General features: G+C 40.3%; 1 protein-coding gene across 1 annotated transcript in view; it reads left to right on the top strand.

Moving 5' to 3' along the window:
- The first annotated feature begins 814 nt into the window (after positions 1-814).
- Positions 815-23228, top strand: part of LOC127580356 (protein FAM53A-like) — a 110341-nt gene continuing 87927 nt past the window's right edge. Inside the window, 1 exon segment of the mRNA XM_052033703.1 lies at positions 815-865. The gene's annotated coding sequence lies outside the window, so the exon portion shown is untranslated.

Raw genomic sequence — 23228 nt, 5'->3', positions numbered from 1 at the left:
AACTTGGGTGAAGTATTTTACTATTCAAATATGTATTATATACGAAACAGTTCTGGAAGAATATTTTAATATTATAAACTTTGAACGACCATTATAAATAAGATTAAATATTTTTGGGCTCGATAAATGGTTTCTTTTTAAAAAATACTATTATTATTACAAACTATGCTTTGGCCTAAATATAAAACACCGTTGTAATAACATATTATTTCGGTAAGCAATCAATCCCTATTTGATTGAAAGTAAAAATATCTTCCAGGGAACATGAAATTAATGTGACAATCTTTTTGTTCAGGCAAATACGACACCGCTGCAATTTATATTTAAAAAACACTTTAAAATGCATGCAAAATATATATGCACATTGCTTCAGACTACTCTAATTCAGCGCCTCTTTCAAGCTGGGATCCACAGGTATAAAGGGGAATAATAAAACACCAATTCTTTACATTATCTATGCTTTGTTGGTCCAGGTTATTGACCTGCAGCAGCTCCCACGAGGTTCCATTGTTTATAATCTGGGGCTGGGACAAGGACTATTCCATTCCTCAGAGGGTGAAATGCAAGGGGGTAGACCGATTTCCCCACAGCTGCCACTTGAAACCACAACACCACACGGAGAAGATCTTCGAGTTGCGTCCACGGGAATAAGAGCTGTCATTCATAAAAGCTATTGAGCAGACGGTGCGTTGTGAGGGGTATCTTCTTCTGCCGCCACGCTCCCTATATTTGCTCCCCCCCGGGATGCCGCGCAAGTGGTAGCTCCCGAGGTTATAAAGAGGGCGGCGCTGAGCTGGCGGCTCACTCAGTTCTCCCGGCGGTTGGGAGGAGGACGGAGCGGTGAATGGGATCTCTGGGCTAGCTCGTACGTAGCTTACCTTTCTCATACCGATCAGTGTGTGTGTGTGTGCTAGTGTCATGGGTCATGGGCAAAAGGCAACCGCAGCACGGAATAATTTTTTTTTAATGTGAGAATTTTATAACGTACTTCTTGTTGGAGTGTGCGTTAAGGATGTTGTAGCGTTAAAGAGCACCAGAGGAATATTCTGGCTGAGAGGAAGGTTGGTTCTTACCGACGGTTTTTTTTTACGCTGTGTGTGTGGGGGGGGGAGGTGTCGGCTGTTGGGGCCTGTAGTGTCTCGAATGCGCAGGGGCTTGTGGGAGCTGTAGTTCCCGTTCCCTCTCTCCCCTCCCCCCCCCCCCCCCCCCCCGTTCACCCTCCGGTGATGCGAGGGGGTGAGAAAAACAGCAGCTCCCCGCGGTCCGCCGCTCTGCACCTGCGCACTGCTGCTATTCGCTCACCAGTTGCTCGTCCGGCTTGGAGCAGTCCAACCAGAAGGTTTTTAGGCCGGGGGGGGGGGAAGAGGGGGGTTGGTGGTGGGGGTTTGGGGGTTGGAGGTTGAGAAGAGGAAGCGGCACGATTGATAGGTAGGCAGAGCCAATCGGACATCCTGGGGAAGGAGCAGCTGGAAGTTGGGCTGAGTTTGCTCCAGGGTTTGTTTTTCTCCCTTGCGCTATTCAGATGGGGGTCCGAAGCGCGCACAGAGTTGGAACCTTATTATTCAGCAGCCCTGAGACAGTTCAGTTTTAATACATGTAATAAACAATGGTGTAATAATGGCCCCAAATGCACTTTCTGTCCATTTCCCAACGCCTCACTTTAAAGACTCCAGAAAATGCAGAAGATATTAATGTTGATTCCAGGGACAATGTGGATTGACTAGTGGCGTTGCTTTCTTTAGCGGAGGTTGCCAGGGGATCTGATAGAAGTATTTAAAATCAAGAAGGGCATAGATGTCTGCATTGGCAGAGGGTCAAGAACCATGGAATATGGAAGTGATTAGCAGGAGAACCAAAAGTGGCATGAACATTTTACACTGTGGATGATGACTGAAGTGTACTGCTGGCTGTAAGTAACGAAGGCAGATTCAATTGCAGTGTTCGAGAAGGAGCTGGCTAAGTACCTAAAAGGAAAGAATTTGTAGAGTTATGAGAAGAGGGAGGAACAAGGCAGGCAGCTGTATTGCTTTTACAAAGTGCCATAATAGACTTGTTGGGCTGAATTGTCTCTTTTCATGCTGTAACCAGTCTTTGATTCTGAATTGCAGGTTTAAAAAAAATTGAGCATGAAGTATTTTTGTGGATGGGTAAATTACTTTGGGGAAATTACTGTGGAAAGAATTGGTTTAATTGTAATTTGACTGTCTTCATGAAATAAGCATTTATTTTATGATTCAATGGGTTACTTCAGTAATTGCCTACTGTAAATTGCCCGTAGTGGGTAGGTGAATGGTGGGAGGAGTTGATATGAATGTGAAGAGAAGAAAATGGGATCAGTGTATGATTAGTGTAGCTTGGTGCTTGATGGTTGTGAACTTGGTGAGTCCAAGGTCTTTTCTATGCTGTATGATCTTTTGACTCACTGAAATCTCCCACCAGCTTCCTGTTTTCCATAGAAAACATCGCTCGTTCATTCACTCTTTCCTCATAGCTGCAATTTTCTAATCCTGGGAAAATGTTTGTAAACCTCCTTTGCCTCTTCTCCAGTGTAATCACATCTTTCCTTTATTGTGGTGGCCAGAATTGTACACATTACTCCAGTTTTTTTAAACTGCAAAATAACTGTAGCAATTCAGGCATAGCTAGTGTTATACACAGCTCTGCTGTAACCTTCCTCCTACTAGATTCTGTACATGGGCTAATATAGGAAGGCAACCTTTAGCCTTTTTAACCATTTTGTTGACGACCTCTGCTCCCTGTAAGAATCTATCGATATGTACTCCAAAATCTCCTCTTACAAACCACTCAATATCCTTTAATATACTTGACTCATTTTACTCATTGAATATTGTTCTTGCATTAAGTAACAGATTTGCTTGCTATCTATAAAATGAGAATTTCCATTGTATAAATTTGTACAGCGTGGACAAGTGCATCTTGATCAATGTTCATTAATGTGTCCTTAATCTGATGAATTTATTTAATATTGTTCTGTTGCCCTTTATCTTTGTATGTTACAATTTTTATATTTGTTTTTTGAGCTGAATTGTTATTTTGAAGTTTAAAAAATATCTGAACTTCATAATTTTTCAGCTATGTCTGGGTTTTCTGGACTTGGAAGATAGAATCCTTTGGGATGCATGGCATGTAGTGAGAATGCAGTCACATACAGCCAACAGCATGAAACGGGTCTTGTTACTGAATAGTTTTAAGGATATGCTAGGAGGTTGTAGTTAAATTGTGCTATATCCACCCATGTGCAAAATAGCCGTCAATCCTGAAAGAGAACATTTGTGATTTGTAAATGTACTTGCATTCCATGATGTGCAATTTTGAGCATGGAGAACTTTTAAAGCTTAAACCCTTATTGATAGAAGTATAGAACTCTACGTATTAAAATGTACCTTATCAACAGACCTTTTATTATCATGTGTAACTTTCAAAATATTTATAAATGCCTTTAACGTCATTAGAGTCTTTAATTTTGCTTTAATGTCTTTAATGAGAAGTTGGGGTGAAGTAGTTCTCAGATGCAGTCATTTTATCCTTTGCATAAATAAGAATCAGTTTTGTTGAGAGAACACTAAACTAACTCGAGCTTTTTTGCAAAGCAAATTCAGCTTGTTTAAAACAATGTCATGGCCTTGGATAGCAAAATATAGATCGGGTGAAAAGTTGTTGGAGAGTTGACAGCTGGAATTTAATCCGACAAGTGTGAGGTGAAACATTTTGGAAAGTCACATAGGGGAGGACATGTGCAGTAAATTGTAGGGCACTAAGGAATGTTGATGAGCAGAGGGACCTTGGAATTCAAGTCCATAGTTCTCTGAAGGTGACAACGCAGGTAGATAGGGTGGTGATGAAGGCATATGGGCTGCTTGCCTTCATAGGTTGGGGTGTGGAATATCAAAGTTGGGATGTTATGTTGTAACTTTACAAAACTTTTGGTGTTGTGTGCTGTTCTGGCTGATAAAGGGATGTGGCTGTGCTGGAGAGAGTACAGAGGAGATTCACCAGGATGTGCCTGTATTGGTTAGGTACTTTACAGTTAAATAGGCAAGGTAGAGAAGGCAACAGGACTAAAGTGGGCAAATGGGATTGGTGTAGATGGGTATGGACATGGTGGACCAGAGAGCCTGTTTGTGAGCTGTATAACTATGGCTGGTAATGTTTATCTCCTGGGGAGATTCCATGAAATGATTGCTGATTTAGGAAATCATGTTATGAGCAAATATGAAGTGCTGTCATAGGCTCTGTTAAAGTACATTTAGTTGTAGGGGGTGGGGTAGAAATAGGCTGATTCCCATTCTGAGATGAAAAGGCGTGCACAACACATTGTTTTATTCAGTTTCAGTGTAAAGAATTGGGCTCAGCATCAATTAAAATTTTGTTTCCAGTGGTCCTGAAATCATCTAACTAAATTCGTGTCATGTCTTATACAAGAAATGATTGTTCCCTTGACTCAGTAGAATACAGTGGAGGGTCGTGAACATAGTGAGAAATGAAAGCAGAAATATGAGCTCTGAAAATGTGGGATATTCTTTGATATAAGATACTATTGTGGGGTAGAGTGGTGGGAGGCACATAGAATTAACAATTCAGTTGATAAATTTGTATTATAGTGACACTTGCTAATCCCCTCTAATCCATTTTATCTCCAAGCTTTCATATAGTGTTTGCAAGGTCTTGTGTTTCTTTACGTGAAATGAAGTGGCACCTGATCTGAATTTGGTATCTAGATCCAACAGGAAATTAATTTGGAATTTATTAATTTTACTGGAGGCTGTTTTCTCTTTTGTTTCAGAGTAGATGTTTTTTATTAGAGGCCACATCAACCTGATTTGCAGATCAATTTGTAAGTCTGCCTTTGCTAGTTTGTATCATGTCTTTTTCCAATTACATTCATACCCTTGCATTGGAGATATCCTCCCTATACAGATTAATGAAGAAAAATGTGTCACACTTCTAAGTTCCTTGATCCTACCAATAATAGTTCTGTAGTTTGTTATAACATTTGCGTGAACTAAAATTGCAATTCTGAATAAGTATAGTTATTCAGAATTGCATTTACAGGAATTACTTAACTTTGGACAAAAAGATCTGTTTGGCTTTTGCACGTAGCACTTCTGATCATTTGTGAGTATTAATTCTAGACTGAGAATGTTGTATTCCTTTACTATGATTGGAAGCAAGTTCTGGCAGGATCAGCAACTCCTAAACTTCCAAAATAAAATGTGTTTGAAGGTGTGTGTCTTGATCACTTAGCAACTAAAGCTAATTGCATTACTTTTTAGTGGTTTGAGCTCATGGTTTAGGTCAAACCAAAACATTGAATTATAAACTAGAGTCATCCTTCCCAAGTGGATAATGTTTGAAATAACTTTCAGGGCGTGATGCAAAGTTACCTCCCAGTAATAGTTCTGTTACAACAGTAAGTTGGATGGTTAACAGCAATGTAATTAGGTTTGGTGTGGATTATAATGATGGCAATTTGATTCTATACAATGGGCTGAGAAAATGTTTTTAAAAATATAAATGTTTTACTGCAAGGTTTTTTGTGCCATTAATAGTGAAGAAGTTTTACAGAAATTTTTGAGCTCTATTAAAATACTTCAGTAAAGCACGAGGAGTATCTTTAGGTTCACATTAGGCAATCTCAATCTTAAAATCCTTGTTTCCAAATCCCTTCATGGCCTACCTTTGTAATCTTCTTAAGCCTTATAACCCTTTGACATCTCTGTGGGCCTCCAAATTGCAGATCCTCACTTTTTAAAATTCCACCCACCAGTCCTGGTCATACCTTCAGTGGCCAATAGATAAGCTCTGAAATCACCTAACTTCTAGATCCTTAAAAATGTTTCTTGCACACCAGCCTCTTTGAAGTTTCTGGCCATGTGCCATGATGCCTCTGTGGTTGGGTGTTAATTTTTCTTGATGTTTCTGGGATATTTTACTCAGCTAAGGGTAGAAGTGTGAGTAATAGCTGGTTACCATATTGCAATAAACAATGGCCATTTGGCCCCTTGAGCTTAACAATTCAAGTGAATTGTTGAATATCTTGAGGTATCTGATTAAAGCTATCAAAATCACATGTTGCTCTGGGACTAGTTCTCCATATTATGGGTTATTTTTTACCTAATGTGGAAGTTCTGGTTTCATCTACTTATTACATTTTTTTTGTACTCCGGCTCCTCCAGTTTTTCCTGGTTTCCTCAAGTTCTCTTTCAGCAATCTATTTGTGCTGGTTGCACTTGGCATTTATCCCAAATCGTTTGGCATCAGCAGCTTGAGATGTGTACAATTAGTTGGCATTGTTCATTTAAACTGGCTGCACTCTTTACAGTACCCATTTAAGTGGCTTACAAAGAGGTTCAATACTTCTGTTGGGTGTTTTTATGTTTGTGCATGTAGAATTTAAGAAATTATTGTAAGGAATGTTTAAATGAATGTGGTTCTGGTCAGTCAGTTTGGAGAATTTATCTGACATAAAGTAGTTTATCCATGTGGTACAGATGCTAATCAAAACTGAACTGCAGAACTATGATACAGATGTGGCACCTCTTTGGAGGTCATTGTATGCGACCGAAGTGGAACTTTGCTAAATGAGTCATTTTACTAATTTTAAGGAAACTAGTGAAGAGTAGTGTAGCTTCTCAATCAGAACTGGTGATGTTAATAGAATCAGACTAGTATATTGTGTGACAGATCTTTAATTTAAAAACATGAGACAGGATGAGGCAATATGGCCCTTAGAGCCTGTTGTGCCATTCAGTAAGTGGCTGATGTGATGTTGACCTCAATACTTTCCTGTCCAATGCACAATGCTCAGCTCATTTATAGCCCAAAAATCTGTCAGCCTCAAATATGCTTAATGATTCAAGCTTCAGACCTCAGCATCTACATTCTTCTGAAGCAATTCCTCAACACTTTCTTGCCCTAACTGTGTAATGCTTAACTAAATTCCTCTTCACTTCCATCTTAAATGGGCAACTCCTCATTCTAAGACTGTCCATTACCTCTAGCTGAAAGACCATTTTAGCATCTATCCCATCAGTTCCCCTCAAACTTTCGTGTTTCAGTAACTTATTCTAATCAATGAGTTTTAGTGTAGCCTGATTTTAAGACAACCTCTTTATCCCAGGATTCAACTATGTTGAATCTTCCCTGAGCTGCCTTCATTACAAGTATATCTCTTAAATTGTTTGCAGTGAGGCCTTACTGATCTGTACAGTTCAGGCAAGATATCCCTTTGTATTCCATCTGCTTTGCCATAAAGGCCAATGTTCATTTGTGTTCCTAATTTGCTATAGTTTGCATGTTAGGGCCCATGGTGTTAAGAGGCAAGGGACTAGCATAGGTAGAAGATTGGCTGACTGGCAGAAGTCAGGGGATAAAGGGTTCCTTTTCAGGATGGCTGCCGGTGACAGTGGAGATCTGTAGGGGTCGGTGTTGGGACTGGAACTTTTCTCTTTATACATTAATGATCTGGATGAAGGAACTGATTACATTATGGCGAAGTTCACAGATACCAAGATGGGTGGAGAGACAGGTAGTGTCATGGAGGCACAGAGTCTGCAGAAGGACTTTGACAGGTTGGGAGAATGGGTAAAGAACTGGCAGATGGAATACAGTGTAGGAAAGTGTGGGGTTATGCACTTTGGTAGGAAGAATAAAGGTGTAGATTATTTTATAAATGGGGAGAGAATTCAGAAGTCAGACACGCAAAGGGACTGAGTCCTAGTTTAGGATTCCCTTAAGGTTAATTTGCATGTTGAGTCAGTAGTAAAGAAGGCAAATGCAATGTTAGTTTTCATTTCAAGAGGACTAGAACATAAAAGCAAGGATGTACTACTGAGGCTCTATAAGGCATTGGTTAGACTGCATTTGGAATATTGAGCGCGATTTTGGGCTTCCTATTTAAGGAAGGATATACTGGCCCTGGAGAGGGTCCAGAGGAGGTTCACAAGAATGATCCCAGGAATGAAAGGCTTAATTTCATGAAGAGCGTTTGACGTCTCTAGGCCTATACTTGGAGCTCAGAAGGATGAAGGGAGATCTCATTGAAACCTACTGGATACTGAGAGGCCTGGATAGAGTGGATGTGGAGAGGGTGTTTCCAGTAGTTGGAGAATCTAGGATCAGAGGGCACAGCCTCAGAATAAAGGGATGACGCTTTAAAACAGATGAGAAACTTCAGCAAGAGGATGGTGAATCTGTGGAATTCATTTCCACACAGGGCTGTGGAGGCCAAGACATTGAATGTATTTAAGGCAGAGATTGATAGGTTCTTGATTGGTAAGGGGGTTAAGGGTAATGGGGAGAAGGCAGGAGAATGGGGTTATGAAAGAAAATTAGCTATGATTGAATGGCCATAAGACATAGGAGCAGAATCAGGCCATTCAGCCCATCGAGTCTGCTCTGCCATTTGATCATGGCTGATTTGTTTTTCTCTCTCAACACCTGTCTTCCTCCTGTAACCTTTGATGCTGTTACTAATCAAGAACCTATCAACCAACATTTTAAATGTACCCAATGACTTGGCCTTCACAGCCATCTGTGGCAATGAATTCCACAGATTCACCACCCTCAGGCTAAAGAAATTCCTCCTCATCTCTGTTCTAAAGGGACATCCTTCTATTCTGAGGCTGTGCCCTCTGGTCCTGGACTCTCCCACTACTGGAAACATCCTCTCCACATCCACTCTATTAGTTAGGTTTCAATGAGATTCCCCCACAAATCCTTCTAATCTCCAGCAAGTACAGGCCCAGAGCCATCAAGTGCTCCTCATGTTAACCCTTTCATATCTGGGATCATTCTCGTAAACCACCTCTGGACCCTCTCCAATGCCAGCATGGGGCTCAAAACTGCTCTCAGTATTCCAAATGCGGTCTGACCAATGCCTTATAGAGCCTCAGCATTACATCCTTGCTTTTATATTCCAGTCCTCTTGAAATGAATGCTAACATTGCATTTGCTTTGTTTACTACTGATCGGCTCAACCTTTAGGGAATCCTGCACTAGGACTCCCAAGTCTCTTTGTACCTCTGAATTCCCTCCCCATTTAGAAAATAGTTTATGCCTTTATTCCTTCTACCAAAGTGCATGACTGTACACTTCCCTATGCTGTATTCCATCTGCCACTTCTTTGCCCATTCTCCCAACCTGTCCAAGTCCTTCTGCAGGCTCTCTGCTTCCTCAGCACTACCTGCCCCTCCACCTATCTTTGTATCATCTGCAAACTTGGCACAAAGCCATCAATGGCAGAGCACACTAGATGGGCTAAATGGCCAAATTCTGCTCCTGTATCTTATGGTCTGCTTTGTTTCCTTCATTATGTTGCTGCTCTGTGTGCATGCTGCTGAAGTATTTTCCAAAGCTATTGTGGCTGCAACTGCAAGTTGCACAGAAATGGTCAGCAAATGTCCAAACCACAAGCTTTAAAAAGAAATTGTACCCAGCCATTTTCATTTGATTTCTGATTTAAATTATTCCCCTCAAATTCTGATCTTCACAATAGAGTATTTAATCTATTAAATTAAGATTAAATCTCAGCAATTACTAATTGGATAATTACTCCTTTTCTGTGCTTTTCTACTTTCCAAAATGATTGCATTGGAGAAATGCAATTGCGTAAGTGTCAGCAACGTTGCAAATTTTTATTCACAGTTATGCTTTCATGAGAGCTTAGGGTGAGTATGTGTACTTATAAGCACTGAATAGAATGTGCTTGAGGGCAGTGGTGCAATTTATAGATTGGAAGAATGTTCCAAGTACACATGAATTTTCCTTTTATCTCCTAAGCCAATGAAAGACCAGAGCAGAAGCATGAATTCTACTTGGGTAACTTTAAATTTTCTAGTTTTTGAGGCAAAATGTTAATTATCTCCAGTATCCTGTTCGAGTGCTGGGGGTTTGGTGAAATTTGAAAAGATACAAAGATCTTTGTCAGATGTTGTTGTTTATCATCACATTGTGTGCTGTTTTTTCATTTTAGATCTCTTGGATCGAAGATTAATATGCATGGTGCTTTTTGGATCATGTGTGGGGCAGTCACTGAATATGGTCATGAAAGTCAAAAGAACAGAATTAGTGGTCAGGATAACAGTGCCTCATAATAACTCCATTTTGATGGTAATTTTTCCCTTGCATTGAGCCCATTTAATTAGGACTGTAAATCTCAGCAATTACTTGATAATTACCATTGTGTATGCTGTCTGCTTCCCAAAAAAATAATGTACATGGAGCTATTGTTCTACCATGGGCCTTGGTAAGAGGAAATGACTAACAGATGTTTTCTCCCAGTGTCATACTGTGAAAAGATAGGCACAGTATCTTACTAGTAATGATACTGGACCAGTAATAGGTTAAGTGTTCCAGTTCTAGGAAAAAGATGAAATCGGATTCAGTAAATCTTTAGTGACTCTCTAGTTTATATTCTTAGGGTTGAAAACCTGCCACTCATATCTAATCAGGGATATACTACTTGATTCCTTCAAGGCACTTAGAAATGTGAAATAAATGGGGCTGTTCCAAACATCAAATATTTGCATACTATTTTTTTTGTTTGATTTTAAGAATAAGATTTTATGGACTGCAACAGACATGCAATTAAAAAATTCATTGGTATGTCATGCTAAGAAAATCATATGCCCTTGTGCCTGAATAGTATAAACTAGAAGATAACAGTCCTGGTAATTATTCTTTGATTAAAAATACTATGTTTTGTATTTTAGAATGTGCTATTTGCTCCAATTGTTGCTTACCACTTGAAAATGTCAGGCACAGATGTTTAAACTGAAATCTTGTGAAATACTTTTTTGTTGTTTATGTAGGTGTTGCTGCATAATATGCTGAGGAAGCTTAAATGGAAAGTTTTTTGAAAACAACAGTTAATTGATCTTTGAATACTTTTAAAGGCAATTACTTTAAGAAGACTATAGTGAGGCAGTGATGCAGTAATGCTGCTGCCTCTCAACTGCAGCGACCCAGATTTTATCTAGACCTTGGGTGCTGTCTGGTTGCACATTCTCCCTTTTGACCATAGGTGTTTGTAGATATTTTTAAAAAGCTACTATACCCTCTTTTCTGACACCTTACAAAACTGAAATTACGGAAAAAATTTTAGGTCTTAATCCTTATCAGAAGGGCTTGATAGCAATAATCTATGATTTAATTATGAAAATACATCCAGAATCACTGGACAAAATTAAGAATGAATGGGAAAGCGAACTCCAGACATCTTTACCTACAGAGACATGGAAGAAAATTCTTCATATAGTTAATACATCTTCAATGTGTGCCAGACACACTTTGATACAGTTTAAGGTAGTTCACAGGACCCATATGTCAAAAGCTAGCCCATTTTTATCACCATATAAATCATATGTGACAGATGTAAATCGAATGTGGCTTCCCTGAAACATGTTTTGGTCCTGTTCCCTTTTGGAAAAAATATTGGAAAGACATTTTTGACATCTGTATTGAACATTGATTTACAACCTCATCCGATCACTGCAATTTTGGATTACCAAGGATAGAGTCTGGCCATTTATCTGTTTCCACTAACCGTATGATTGCCTTTGTTACATTAATGGCCAAAAGATCCATTTTGCTTAAATGGAAGGATCCAATATCCCCTACTACTTTTCAATGGTTCTCTCAGACTATATCATGTTTAAACTTGGAAAAAATTAGGAGTGGTACTGTTGATCCTTCGCTTAAATTTGAAGATATTTGTATTCAATATTTTCACATGATATAGATCCCCTTTCAATAACTATCTAATTTAGAGGAACGGAGTTGACGACATTTCTACTGAGAAATTTCAGTCCAGTCTTTTTTTTCTTTTTTTGTTTTTTTTGATATTTTTCTGTTTAGTTTGGTTTGATATATTTATAATTTTTCTTATGGATTTGGGGTTTTTTCTTATATATGTAATCTTTTTCTCTCCTTTTATTATATTCATTTACTAAGAGATCGTGGGATCTACAGTTTTTTATATTGTTTATGATTATCTATGCCATTGTTCTCTTGATCTTTGTATTACATGTACAAACATTGTTACATATTAATCTGTATTAATTTGGAAATTAATAAAAAGATTGAAAAAGAGAGGTGTTTCTGCTAGGTGTTTGTTTCCTTCCACTTCTCAAAGATGTTTTGATAGGTTAATTGGCTGTAGTAAATTAAGAGGAAAAAGAAAGGAGAGAGAGAAATAAGGAGAACCATAAGGGATACAGGGAAATAAGGAGAACCATAGAACCATACAGCACAAAACAGTCCCTTTGGCCCACCATGTTTTGCCGTCCATCAAACCACCCTCACACTACCTAACCCCTTCCTCCTGCGTATCCCCCCCATCCCACACTCCTCCATATGCCTATCCAACAAGCTCTTGAACCTGTTCAATGTATCTGCCTCCACCACCACCCCAGGCAGTGGATTCCATGCACCAACCACTCTCTGGGTGGAAAACCTCCCCCTGACATCTCCCCTGAACCTCCCACCCATAACCTTAAAGCCATGCCCTCTCGTCTTGAGCATTGGTGCCCTGGGAAGGAGGTGCTGACTGTCTACTCTATCTGTTCCTCTCAGTATTTTATATACCTCTATCATGTCTCCTCTCATTCCCCTCCTTTCCAGTGAAGAAAGCCCTAGCACCTTAAGCCTCTCCTCATATTCAATACTCTCCAATCCAGGCAGCATCCTGGTAAATCTCCTCTGCACCCTCTCCAACGCCTCTACATCCTTCCTATAATGAGGCCTGAACACAGTACTCCAAGTGTGGCCTAACTAGAGTTTTGTAAAGCTGCATCATCACCTCGCGGCTCTTAAACTCAATCCCGCGACTTATGAAAGCCAACATCCCATTGGCCTTCTTAACTGCTCTTTCCACCTGTGAGGCAACTTTCAATGAACTGTGAATATGAACCCCCAGATCCCTCTGCTCCTCCACACTGCCAAGTACCTTGCCATTCACCCAGTACTCTGCCCTGGAGTTTGTCCTTCCAAAGTGTACCACCTCACACTTCTCCGGATTGAACTCCATCTGCCACTTGTCAGCCCAGCTCTGCATCCTATCAATATCCCTCTGTAAGCTCTGACAGCCCTCCACACTATCCACAACACTGCCTATCTTAGTGTCGTCTGCAAACTTACTAACCCAGCCCTCCACCCCCTCATCTAAGTCATCTATAAATATCACAAAAAGTAGAGGTCCCAGAACCGATCCCTGCGGGACACCACTAGTCACTGCCTTCCAATTGGAGGGCACTCCTTCCACCACAACCCTCTGCTTTCTACATGCAAGCCAATTCCTAATCCACACAGCCAAGCTTCCTTGGATCCCTTGGCCTCTGACCTTCTGAAGAAGCCTACCATGAGGAACCTTATCAAACGCCTTACTAAAATCCATGTAAACCACATCCACCGCACTGCCCTCATCAATCTTCCTGGTCACCTCCTCAATCTTCCTGGTCGCCTCCTCAAAGAACTCTATCAGGCTTGTGAGGCAAGATCTTCCCTTCACAAAGCCATGCTGGCTGTCCCTAATCAGTCCATGGTTCTGAAGGTGTTCATAAATCCTATCCCTTAGAATCCTTTCTAACAGTTTACCCACCACAGACGTGAGACTCACCGGTCTATAATTCCCTGGCCTATCCCTATTACCTTTTTTGAACAAGGGGACAACATTTGCAACCCTCCAATCCTCTGGCACCATCCCAGTGGACAACGAGGACTCAAAGATCCTTACCAGTGGTTCAACAATCTCCTCACTAGCCTCTCGAAGCAGCCTGGGGAAAATCCAGTCAGGCCCCGGAGATTTATCTGTCTTAATATTATTTAACAACTTCAACACATCCTCTTTCTTGATATCTACAACCTCGAGAACATTACCCCTACCAGCACTCCCTTCCGCATCATCAAGACCCCTCTCCCTGGTGAGTACCGAAGAGAAGTACTCATTGAGAACTTCTCCCACTTCCGCTGCCTCCAGGCAAATTCTCCCACCTTTGTCCTTAATCGGACCTACCTTTACCCTAGCCATCCTCCTACCCTTCACGTACTTGAAAAAGGCCTTGGGATTTTCCTTAACCCTACTAGCCAAAGCCTTTTCATGTCCCCTTCTAGCTCTCCTCAGCCCTTTAAGTTCCTTCCTCGCTACCCTATATTCCTCACAGGCCCTGTCTGAACCTTGCTGCTTATACCTCACGTATGCTACCTAACAAGTCGTTTCACCTCTCTCGTCACCCATGGTTCCTTCACCCTGCCATTCCTTCTCTGCCTCACCGGGACATATTTATCCCTAACATCCTGCATAAGATCCCTGAACATCAACCACATCTCCATGGTACATTTTCCTTCAAAAAGGACATCCCAATTTACACTCCCAAGTTCTCTCCTAAGAGCTTCATAGTTCGCCCTTCCCCAATTGAAAAACCTCTTGTCCTCTCTGCACCTGTCCCTGTCCATGACAATTTTAAAGGTTATGGAGCAATGGTCACTGTCCCCCAAATGCTCACCCACCAATAGATCCTTCACCTGTCCCGGTTCATTTCCTAAAACTAGATCTAACATGGCATTCCCTCTAGTCGGCCTGTCAACATACTGTGTCAGGAATCCCTCCTGGACACATTTAACAAATTCTGTCCCATCTAAACCTTTGGCACTAAGCAGGTTCCAGTCTATATTTGGGAAGTTGAAGTCTCCCATTATAACAACCCTGTTATTTTTGCTTCTCTCCAAACACTGCCTGCCAATCTGCTCCTCTATATCTCTACTGCTACCGGGGGGCCTATAGAATACTCCTAGTAGAGTAACTACTTTCTTGTTCCTTAATTCCACCCATATGGACTCTAGAGATGATCTTTCTACAACATCCATCTTTTCCACAGCTGTAACAGTGTCCCTGACCAGTATCGCCACCCCTCCTCCTCTTCTCCCCCCTTCCCTATCCCTCTTAAAACACCGAAAACCAGGAATATTCAATATCCACTCCTCCTGACGTCAGCCACGTCTCAGTAATAGCCACGATATCATAGTCCCCCATACTTATCCAAGCCCTCAGTTCATCCCCCTTATTCCTGACACTTCTTGCATTTAAGTAAACACACTTCAGTCCATCTACCTTACTACTTTTATAGCCTGTATTCTGCTTCTCCTTCCCCAAAGCCTCTCTACCTGTTTGATCTAACTTTTCCCCATTCCCTTCTTCCTCTGACCTACTCCTCCGGTTCCCTTCCCCCTCACAAACTAGTTTAAACCCTCCTGAACCACCCTAGCAAATCTCGCCGCAAGGATATTGGCCCCCTTCTGGTTCGGGTGTAACCTGTTCTCTCTGTACAGGTCCCACCTTCCCGAGAAGAGATCCCAATGATCCAGAAATCTAAAACCCTCCCTCCTGCACCAGGTTCTCAGCCACGCATTTATCTGCCACCTCCTCCTATTCCTGCCTTCACTATCACGTGGCACTGGCAGCAATCCCAAGATTGCTACCCTTGAGGTCCTGTTCGTCAATTTTCTGCCTAGCTCCCTGAACTCACTTTTCAGGACCTTATCCCCCTTCCTATGTCGTTGGTGCCAATATGGACCACAACTTCTGGCTGCTCTCCCTCCCGCTCAAGAATCCTGTGGACCCGATCAGTGACATCCCGGACCCTGGCACCTGGGAGGCAACATACCATCCGGGATTCATGCTCACTGCCACAGAACCTCCTATCTGTTTCCCTGACTATCGAGTCCCCTATCACTACTGCATGTATCTTTCCCACCCTTCCCTTCTGAGCAGCAGTACCAGTCCCAGTGCCAGAGATCTGGTAACTGCAGCTAGGCCCCTGCAGGTCATCCCCCTCAACAGCTTCCAAGGCAGAAAACTTGTTACTGAGGGGAACAGCCTCCGGGGTTCTCTGCTCTGTCTGCCTACCTGACTACTTCTTCCTCTTCCTCTTCCCTCCCCTGACAGTCACCATTCTATCTGCTTCCTGAACCTCAGATGTACCTGCTCTAAGGGGGGTGACTGTCACCTGATGCACCGTCTCTACATAACTCTCTCCCTCCCTTATGCTGCGCAGTGTTTGTAGCTGCGACTCCAGCTCATCAACTCTGAGCCGAAGTTTGTCCAGCCTCAAGCACTTACTGCACATGTGGCCATCTTGGACTGCAGCAAGGTCCACGAGTTCCCACATCAAACAGCTGCAGCACACCACCATGTCCTCCATCTGACTGCCTTTCTTTTTTCCCTAGTTAGTCCCACCTACAAATCTATAATGAACAACAGGTAAACCTTGCCTTTACCTACTTACAAGCTACTTACCCTCCTTGCCCCTTCACGCCGAAGCCCCTTGAGCCAAAGTCCAGAACACTCCGCTCCCACTCACTCCGCTGCCCGCTCTATAGGCTGTTAGCTTTTCAAGCTGCCCGCGCTGCGCCTGCGCAGTCCAGCCCCCACTCGACTACTTAGAAAAAAACATAAAAATCTAACCCTTACACTAAAAACCCTAACAAAAACTAACCCTTACACCTAAAAACCCTAATAAAAGTGATAAACAGAGAAAACACTTAGCTGCTCCGAATGGGAGTAGAGGGTTCTCTTGGGATCCAGCATAGAGCTAATGAGCTGAATAGTCTCCTTCAGTGTCATAATAAATACGGAATGTTTTGTGTTCTTTATTTATCTTTTTTTCCTCCAAGCTTCTTGCAATTAAATAATATTCGCTTGGGAGCTCTATATCTATCTGAAAGGGTAGATAGAGATTTTGTGTAATGCCCCATCCATCCGATTGATGACTAGATTTTTGCGCTCAAGTAGGACTTCAACCAGAAACCTACTATTTCAGGAGCAGAATTGGTGTCTCAAATCCATTGCATTGTTGCATAATTATTCACCTTATCCTTCATGTCCTTTAGTTCTTAGACCTTTGTACTTTCCTGTTTACATCCATATCACTGACCTGTTTCCTGAATGTAATCTCTAGCCTCTCCCTATTGTCATTGCTATTCATGTAACAGGTTAAGCTTCTTTTCCTCTTCTCCAGTGCTATCTGGAACACTGTTGTCCTCTTTTTATCCCTTGGTTGCTTCTCTTCTCCTTTTTCATTTACTCTTCAGTCCACTGCCACCAGGCACGGTCTTTGTCAGTGGGGAAATTGGCCAATGGCTTTTTTTCTTGTATCTAAGATCTGAATTGTTGATTTAGTATTCCCAGCTTCCCTTTCCCACTTTTGAAACTTGTGCCTTGTGCTGTAAATCAGTGCCTTCCCATCCCTCTGCCCCTGTCTCTTTCTTCCCATAAAGATATCCTTTGACTTATGGCCACCTGCCTGGATATTTTTTGTGCAGCACAGTGTCAATTTTTCTTGCCTTCAGTGAACTTAATTGAGATGTTTTATTCCGTTAAAAGGTGTTATGTAAATGTAAAGATCCCAAGGTACTATTTCAAAGTGGAGCTGGTCATCCCTGGTGACTTGGCTGGTATTTTTCCCCTCTGAATGCTCACATAGCTCACAGCTTACAAGGTCCTACAAAAGCCTTATCATTTTCACATGGCTTTTGTTGGACCTTGCTATGTAAAATTGAGTGTCATGTTTCCTTCATTGCAATGTACAACACTTCCAGTGGTATTTGTTAGCTACAAAATATTTTGCTATATCCTGAAGTTGTGGGTGAAGCCACATAAATGGAAGACAATTTCTTTTTGTACACTTACTGGTATAGATATTGCAGTTAAGCAACCTGAAGCTTCTCACATTTTCATTTTGACTGAAATTTCTATTCATCAGTGTTTTCTTGGGAAATATTGAAGTATTAACAAAGACAAAGTGTTTAATTTATGTCTGAATTTCCAAGATGTGGTCTGGGGAAATGTTTCCTTTTAAAACTATTTGAGCATGCCTCAGCTTGTGGGTTGGAAAATATGGGTTTAAGCTCCACTTGAATACACCGTCCAAGCTGACAAACTATTGCAGGAGTGGTGCATATTGAATTTCTCATCTTTCAATGTAGTTGTTAAATTGTGGCCCAGTTTTCCTGTTTAGGTGAATATAAAAGATGGACGATTGTTTTGAAAAAAAACATATCTTGTACCCTAAGTTCTTCAACCAGCATCACCAAATTTATGAATTGGTTGACTACCTGGTAATTTTCAATGTGCAGTTGCACATGCTTAAAAATAGTGACATGCTGTACTTGAACTGTTTTGGGATATCCAGAGGATCTGAAACATGATTTGTAAAGGCACATTCTTTCTTAGCTCTTAATATATCTGGATAAATGCGCACACTCTTGTTTGGCTGAATTAGCTATTATTGGTAGTTGTATTACCATGCAGGGTAAAGAAAAGTAAACTTTTGAAGAGAGTCTGCATCTGTGGTCATAAGGCAGGCCTGAATTGCACCATGTTCTCCAGTAAGCTGCTTACAATCATTGCCTAGACTAATGAAAGAAGAATGAGTACTCTTATGTAAGGTTCTGGAGCGTGGCCACTCTGAAACCATTTCCCAATAAAAATGGCTACTCTTAGGAGGAAAAAATGGGGATGGAGGAAGAAAGACAGGGATGTGTTGAAATTGCAAATCTCACACCTTTGGATAATTATGCACAAGGCAGTTTTTGAACTTTATTTGAATTCCAAGCATTCAATTGAGAAGTTATTGGCAACATTATGTATTAAATGTGATGCATTTCTATTTAATTTTTCCTCTGTCTCTGTTTATATAATTTAAAAATGTGCACAAATATGAATGTGCTGCATTTTATACCAGCTTTGTATAAATGATTATTCCAGCATCAAGCCAATAATTCCAAATGACTTCCGAGAAGTTGAATATTAATTGTCATTGCACTGAAAATACTTTGTTGTATTTATGGGATATAGACATTGTTGGCAGGATCAGTATTTATTGCCTATCCATAATTGCCCTTCAGAAGCCGGTTGTTCATCTGGTGAATGTACTCCACAAGGTGCTGTTGGACAAGGAGTGCCAAGATTTGGATAGTGACAATGAAGGAATGAGATGTTTCAAAGTTAAAATGGTGTGAAAGTTGAAGATGATAGAGTTCCTATGCAAATTTGTCCAAGCGTAAGCACTAATATATCAAGAGCTAAGAAATATTTTTCCAAATTACTATTTCTGACACTTTTTTCCTCTTCAAGAGGTGTGCAGTGAATTAGAAATTGATAGTTGGATGGTGTTACTACATAATTAGTTATATAGCTTTATTTCTTTTAGATAGTGTTTGGCCAAATGATTTAATTTTTACACAGCTATTCCATTTTGGTCACCCCTATATATAACTGCCTGATGAGTAACTCAGTGCCAAAAGATTGCTTGTGTTTGGCACTCTTGAGACTTGCACTATTTCAATATAGGGTGGTAAAGAAAGCATATCGGCATACTTGTTGGGGAATTGAGTAGAAGAGTCAGGAAGTCATGTTACAGCTGTATAAAACTGCTGCATTTGGAGTATTGTGTTCAATTCTGGTCATCCCATTACAGGAAGGATGTGGCGTTTATGTAGAGGGTGCAAAGGAAGTTCACCAAGATGCTGCCTGGATTAGAGAGTATTAGCTATAAGGAGAGGTTGGACAGACTTGAAATTGTTTTCTCTTGAGCATTGGAGGCTGAGGGGAGACCTAGAAATTTGAGAGGCATGGCTAGGGTAGATGGTCAGTCTATTTCCCAGGGTAGAAGTGTCAAATACTAGAGGACATAGCTTTAAAGCTGAGAGGGGGAAAGTTTAAGGGAGATGTGTGGGACACATTTTGTTTTACATAGTGGGAAGTGCCTGGAACGTGCTGCCAGTGGTGGTGGTGGAAGCAGACATGATAGCGGTGTTTAAGACTCATTTAGACAGACACATGAAATGAAGGGAATAGAAGGATATGGATCATGTGCAGGGAGGGGGGATTACTTTCATATGGCATTGTGGTCAGCACAGACATTGTGGGCTGAAGGGCCTGCTCCTATGCTATATTGTTCTATGTACTAAGTGTCCTGGCAGATAGTTCATAAGTGAAGAATGAGTAAGCCAGCTATCTTTGATAAAGTTAAGCTACACACTTGATTCTTATAATGCCCATGGTACTAAATTTCATAGCAAAAAAATTTAAATGTTTTTGATGAAGCAATTTAAAACGGAATCACTTTTGAGTGTTTTAAACATTTTTGTATATTTCAGCTTTATAGCAACTTTGGAGAATTTTGAAATGGTTTTTGCATTAACTTTGGTTTCAATTTTCATTAAGTTCTCTGCATTATCTTGTAATTGGACAGGCTGTTCTGTGTTGAGCAGATGTTTTGCTGTTTGGGATTACCTGTTCATTGTGCAAATGAAAGACTTGTGGTAACTTGGTGGTATCTTGAATAAAAAATATTTTTCTTATGATTAAAAACAAAAAAATTCTGAAAATCAAGTAAAAGGTCATCAACTTGAAACACTGGATTTGCTTCTCTCCACAGATGTTGCCTGATCTGAGTATTTCGAGTATTTTGTGATTTTTTTTTTTAATTTCCCCCCCCCCCCCCCCCCCCAAATTTCCCGTGAGCGCTGATTGCAGTGTCAGAACTTTTCTGTGAATACTATGATCACTGTACTACAGGTTGAACAGAGAGCATTGAAAGAAGTGATTAGGAGAAAAAGGTGAGTGTTGAGAATCGTCTGATAAGTTTCCTGCTGTTTTTCATAGGTAGGTCCCTTGAAACCATCTGTTGTTGATTTGAAATTGAGAAAATATTGATCATTTTACCTTGAGTTCAGCAGCTATATTCTATTGAAGGTGTTAATAATTACCTTGAACTGGGAATACATTTGTGGTTTTCCTGTTCTTTATAAATGTGAAGTATAAATGTGACCTTATTTTACCATAGTTATATAATTTAGATGTTTCATTTTTAAAATAACTGCCAGGGCATGGTTTCTTTTTGACTAGGGGTTATCCGTACAAGCGATTGATCAGGGAGTTTGAATTTCTGCAAAGCATGCCAAAAGTATCCAGTTAGATTTAAGACATTAAATAGAAGACACAAATCAGTGTAATTTTCCATTGGATGTGGTATATCCAGGATCAATCTGGGGATTTTACCACAAAAACCTATTTGTGCATTTGGGCTTTTTTTATGTGGAGGATCCTTCTGGAGTTGGCTAGTCATAATATCCAAGCTATTAACTTCTCAATGATCTGTTGGTGACTGAGTGAAATTGACAATATGATATAAAGATGAGTCTGAAGCATTTGCTTTCACAGCCTTTTTTTAAACTGAGCTGCAGCAGGCCACTTGAAACTCATTTTACCCTGATAGAATATTTCCCAACAGGAAATACTAATTTTGTATCAATATCTCTTTGAAACCCCAAATATGGATAAATAGCTACAAAATTGTGGATTTGCATGATGGCAGGAATCCTTGGCATCTAGTTAGGTTTCCCCTGGGCTTTAAGATCAATTGATTTATAACATGGTGAAAAAAAATCAGGTTGTCAAACCATTTCCAAAGCAGTCTGGCCAAATATTTCATTCACTCCTTGTTTGAGTATATTTTTAGACTTCAATTCCTTTTTTTGCTCAAGTTTGTGCTCTTTTGCCAATGTCATCCTGATTATTGGAAACCTATCATTATCCAAAGCAACTTTGAGTATCTATCTCAACTTACCCTTCCATATTCAGTTCCAGTGGCAAAAGTTCTGTACTTGTCTCATTCTCAGATCCTTGATGATCAAAATGAACTCACTTGTACTATGCACAAGTTGTTGGGACCTGTAGCATTGGTTTAGATGCTACAGAGTCTCCAATCAGCAATTAAATAAGTGTCCAGTTATTTATTTTTTTTTACTTAGCAGCCTGTGTATGGCTGGATGCATTGCTTGGCATTCAGATTCTCACAGGAGTTCTATTTCTAAGCCCAAGGTGACACTTAAAATTTTTGTATTCTTACCTTGTCATTGTCCTCACTAGAGATTTTTGTGGCTCAATATGATGCAAGTCAATGGTGGAAATTACTCCTTTTCTGTCCTTCATCCATTTTCTCCTCAGCTTTATTTTCCTGACTGTTCATCGCCATCCATTTCAGTTGATTTCTGTAGCGAATAGTTTTATGCTATAGACAAGTGCCACCCTAAAAGTGAAACGTCTCAAAGTTTTCATTTTCAACCTTTAGTCAAGAAGGCAAATTTAGTTTGGCCCACACTCTTATTTGCATGGAAGAATTAGTATTGGAACTCAACAGTTTACATTCATTAGTGTATATTATGTGTTTTGTAAAGGTTCTGTCAATTTCCTGCCAACTTGATTTCCTCTCATCTGACACTTTCTTCAATAGGCATTTGCATGCAATAGAATTAAGTTCTGCTTACAATTGCTTGCTTTGAACGCTAATTCATCGCAGACGTTTTGATCATTTTGGATGTTAAAATGTGAACTCGATAAACTTAATTTGTAGGACATGGATGTGGCTGGCTAGACTTGGTTATTGCCTATTGTAAGCTGCCTTGGAGTGGGCTTGGTGATGAGGGAAGTTAGTTGTGTATGTTAGTGTTCAAATGAATTAGCATCTAGGCTGTAATAGGACAACCAATTTCCTTTCCTAAGGACCATTAGTGCACCATTTTGGTTTTTATAGCCTTATTTGACCTTGCGATGGCATCTTGAGTTTGAGATTCCAGCCGTTTTATTCATAAATAAGCAGAAGTATTGTGATTTGAGTTGCATTTTCTGATTTTTGTTTTGGAGTCTAAATTACTAGTTGAGTAGCATAACCACTACATCCCAGTACCTCTGTGTTGTGCAATCAGTGGTTGAAATGTTTTGGTACTTTCCTGAATAATTTTGTAGGCTTGTGCCATGGTACTTTGCTGATTTGGGCCATTTTGTTGCTAATGTTGTCCTGTGTAATTGAGCCATTCACCCCACAGTTCTCATTTCTTGGAACTTTCCATAGTTTATTTTGATATTTTGAGATATTGCATTTTCATGCTCTAGGATTTCTATTTCAAAGGCACTCTTGAATTCTAATACAGGAATTATTCTTTCCGTCATTGTGTGCCTGTTGGGTACATATGAATATATGAAATTTAACATTCTCATTAATCTGGCTGTATCTCAAGCTGCTTATACAACAGATGTGAGCAATTTTATTTAAGCTTTATTCAATGAGGCACATTGCTATGCATGGAAGAAAATGTTCCACTGTTTGGCCCAAATGCGACTTCAGATCCACAGCAATGTTGTTAACTCT

The sequence above is a fragment of the Pristis pectinata genome, chromosome 2 (assembly GCF_009764475.1).
Source record: "Pristis pectinata isolate sPriPec2 chromosome 2, sPriPec2.1.pri, whole genome shotgun sequence".
In the NCBI taxonomy this organism is placed as follows: domain Eukaryota; kingdom Metazoa; phylum Chordata; class Chondrichthyes; order Rhinopristiformes; family Pristidae; genus Pristis; species Pristis pectinata.
Note: the sequence above shows the minus strand (reverse complement) of the source record. Positions and strands in the feature narration are given on the sequence as shown.